This window comes from Loxodonta africana, chromosome 27 (genome assembly GCF_030014295.1).
Source record: "Loxodonta africana isolate mLoxAfr1 chromosome 27, mLoxAfr1.hap2, whole genome shotgun sequence".
Taxonomy (NCBI): domain Eukaryota; kingdom Metazoa; phylum Chordata; class Mammalia; order Proboscidea; family Elephantidae; genus Loxodonta; species Loxodonta africana.
The window spans coordinates 37,762,296-37,766,516 of NC_087368.1; positions in this window are offsets into that span (position 1 = coordinate 37,762,296).

A 4,221-nucleotide genomic window follows, 5' to 3' on the forward strand; every position below is an offset into this window, starting at 1 on the left:
CCAGAGAAAGGACTCAGGTGATGGACAGCAGAAAAAAAAACCACAAAACATTGGCTGCCCAACAACGTAACCACTGCATCTAATACTTATGCTTCCAAAACTAATTTCCACTTAAAATATAGCAACTATCCTTCTTATAATAAAAGGTGTACTACTCACTCTGTCATCATCCAAGGAAGCTAACCCAATGCTCAGCGGCTACCACATCTACCTCTAAGTCTAGGAATCGCAGCTGATGTTGACTCCTCCTCTGGTTCTGTCCCAATCTTGTATCCATCTCCTCAACTTGGGGCTAAATGATGAAGTGTACCAACAACAACACACCCTAGGCACAACAGTGAAGTAAAAGGTAAAGAAAGAAACTAGAAGTTAGTTAAAACACGTAAAACTATACATGACACATCAAGAAAGGAAGTGCAAGCTGGTAGTTCTCGTTCCTGCCTCTGATGACGAGGTCTTCACCACCGTTTACGGCGTCCTTCCTCTACCAGTCACCCCGTGTTCCCTTCACTTTCAACTGATAATTTCATTTCTATGGGATCTGAGTGTCCGGTGGACCTATACGTTACAGGCATACCAGCAACCCCATTTCTGCTTCATGATGAGGGTTAGTCACTCCAGCAAACACCATATCCTTCTTTTTGTTGTTGTGACATGCAAAAGGGTCCGCTGGCAGTTTTAGCTTCCAAATCAATGGAGCCATTGGACAAGTTTCTCTTTTCAGTAGCAAACCTCTGAACCAGCAAAACTCACAGTCCCGGGGAATGGCAGTAAAAATTTTGTGAGTGAATCATCAAGTATATTACCCTTTGTTCGTAAATTCATTATTTTTGCTTATGGAAGTTCATTGGTTTTAAAGTATATTCACAAATCCTCTGACACATTTCCCATAAAAAAAAGAGGAGTCTAACAGCACCCCCCGACCCCCCACATAGCCAGCCTTGGTGACTGAGTTCTAAACAACTGGAGGTGGTTTGAACTGACACTGTGTGACTTCCATGGCTCTTTAGAGAAGCCATTACACCTCCCACCTGGCTTTCTCTTTCTTGGGATGCTCACACTTAGAAGTCAGCTACCATGCTGTGAGGATCCAAGCAGCCATGTGAAAGGTCTTGAGTAGGTGTTCTGGCCACAGCTTCAGCTGAGAACCCAGCCCACATCAGCCTCAGTCACCAGACATGTGAGGGCATGGGCCTTCAGAAGATTGCAGCCCCCAACTTTTGAGCTGCCCCAGCTGATACCAAGTAGAACAGAACAAATAAAAGCCGTCCCTGCCGAGCCCTGCAAAAGTTACAGATTTGTAAGCAAAGTAAATGGTGTAGTTGTTTTAAACCACTATGTTTTAGGGTGGTGACATTGCAATAGGTAACAAGAATAGGAAAAAAGGGTGCCAAATATTGGACTCTAATTCGGTGCATATACTGCACCCTTTGGAACACACCACAGACGATTATCTCCCAGAAGGCACCATAACTAAGTCTAGCCTTGATAAAAACAGGTGCTTCTTGGTGATGTTGTTGTTGTTGTTAGGTGCCGTCGAGTCAGTTCCGACTCATAGCGACCCCGTGCACAACAGAACGAAACACGGCCCGGTCCTGCGCCATCCTTACAATCGTTATGCTTGAGCTCATTGTTGCAGCCACTGTGTCAATTCACCTCGTTGAGGGTCTTCCTCTTTTCCGCTGACCCTATACTCTGCCAACCATGATGTCCTTCTCCAGGGACTGATCCCTCCTGACAACATGTCCAAAGTATGTAAGACGCAGTCTCACCACCCTTGTGTCTAAGGAGCATTCTGGTTGTACTTCTTCTAAGACAGATGTGTTCGTTCTTTTGGCTGTCCATGGTATATTCAATATTCTTCACCAACATCACAATTCAAAGACGTCAACTCTTCTTTGGTCTTCCCTATTCATTGTCTAGCTTTCACATGCATATGATGCGATTGAAAATACCATGGCCTGGGTCAGGCGCACCTTAGTCTTCAGGGTGACATCTTTGCTCTTCAACACTTTTGAAGAGGTCCTTTGCAGCAGATTTGCCCAATGCAATGCGTCTTTTGATTTCTTGACTGCTGCTTCCATGGCTGTTGACTGTGGATCCAAGTAAAATGAAATCCTTGACAACTTCAATCTTTTCTCCGTTTATCGTGATGTTGCTCATCAGTACAGTTGTGAGGATTTTTGTTTTCTCTATGTTGAAGTGTAATCCATACTGAAGGCTGTGGTCTTCAATCTTCATCAGTAAGTGCTTCAAGTCCTCTTCACTTTCAGCAAGCGAGGTTGTGTCATCTGCATAATACAGGCTGTTAATGAGAATTCCTCCAATCCTGATGCCCCATTCTTCTTCCTATATTCCAGCTTCTCCTATTATTTGTTCAGCATACAGATTAAATACGTATGGTGAAAGAATATGACCCCAACACACACCTTTCCTGACTTTAAACCAATCACTATCCCCTTGTTCTGTCTGAACAACTGCCTCTTGATCTATGTAAAGGCTCCTCATGAGCACAATGAAGTGTTCTGGAATTCCCACTCTTCACACTGTTATCCATAGTTTGTTATGATCCACACAGTCAAATCCCTTTGCATAATCAATAATACACAGGTAAACATCCTTCAGGTATTCTCTGCTTTCAGCCAGGATCCATCTGACATCAGCAATGATATCCATGGTTCCAAGTCCTCTTCTGAAACCAGCCTGAATTTCTGGCAGTTCCCTGTCGATATACTGCTGCAGCCGTTTTTGAATGATCCTCAGCAGAATTTTGCTTGTGTGTGATATTAACGATATTGTTCTATAATTTCCACATTCGGTTGGATCCCCTTTCTTGGAAACAGGCATAAATATGGATCTCTTCCAGTCAGTTGGCCAGGAAGCTGTCTTCCATATTTCTTGGCATAGACGAGTGAGCACCTCCAGCGCTGCATCTGTTTGTTGAAACATCTCAATTGATATTCCAGGAATTCCTGGAGCCTTGTTTTCGCCAGCCCCTTCAGAGCAGCTTAGACTTCTTCCTTCAGTACCATCGGTTCCTGATCATATGCCACCTCTTGAAATGGTTGAATATTGACTAATTCTTTTTGGTATAATGACTCTGTGTATTCCTTCCAACTTCTTTTCATGTTTCCTGCATCATTTAATATTTTCCCCATGAAATCCTTCACTATTGCAACTTGAGGCTTGCAATTTTTCTTCAGTTCTTTCAGCTTGAGGAACGCCGAGCGTGTTCTTCCCTTTTGGTTTTCCATCTCCAGCTCTTTGCACATGTCATTATAATACTTTATTTTCTCTTCTCGAGAGGCCCTTTGAAATCTTCTGTTCAGTTCTTTTACTTCATCAATTCTTCCTTTTGCTTTAGCTGCTTGACCCTCAAGAGCAAGTTTCAGAGTCTCCTCTGACATCCACCTTGGTCTTTTCTTTCTTCCCTGTCTTTTCAGCCTCTTGCTTTCTTCACAGATGATGTCCTTGATGCCATTCCACAACTCGTCTGGTCTTCAGTCACTAGTGTTCAATGTGTCAAATCTATTCTTGAGATAGTCTCTAAATTCAGGTGGGGTATACTCAAGATCCTATTTTGGCTCTTGTAGACTTGCTCTGATTTTCCTCAGTTTCAGCTTGAACTTGCATATAAGCAATTGATGGTCTGTTCCACAGTTGGCCCCTGGCCTTGTTCTGACTGATGATATTGAGCTTTTCCATCGTCTCTTTCCACAGATGTAGCCAATTTGATTCCTGTGTGTTCCATCTGGCGAGGTCCATTCGTATAGTTGCCATTTATGTTGGTGAAAGAAGGTATTTGCAATGAAGAAGTCGTTGGTCTTGCAAAATTCTATCATTAGATCTCCGGCATTGTTTCTATCACCAAGGCCATAACTTCCAACTACTGATCCTTCTTTTTTGTTTCCAACTTTCACATTCCAATCGCCAGTAATTATCAACACATCTTAACTGCATGTTCAATCAATTTCATGCTTCAGCAGCTGATAAAAATCTTCTACTTCTTCACCTTTGGCCCTAGTGGTTGGTGCGTAAATTTGAATAATAGTCATATTAACTGGTCTTCCTTATAGGCGTACAGATATTATCCTATCACTGACAGCGTTGTACTTCAGAGTAGATTTTGAAACGCTCTTTTTGACGATGAATGCAACACTATTCCTGTTCGAGTTGTCATCCCCAGCATAGTAGACTATGTGATTGTCCGATTCAAAATGG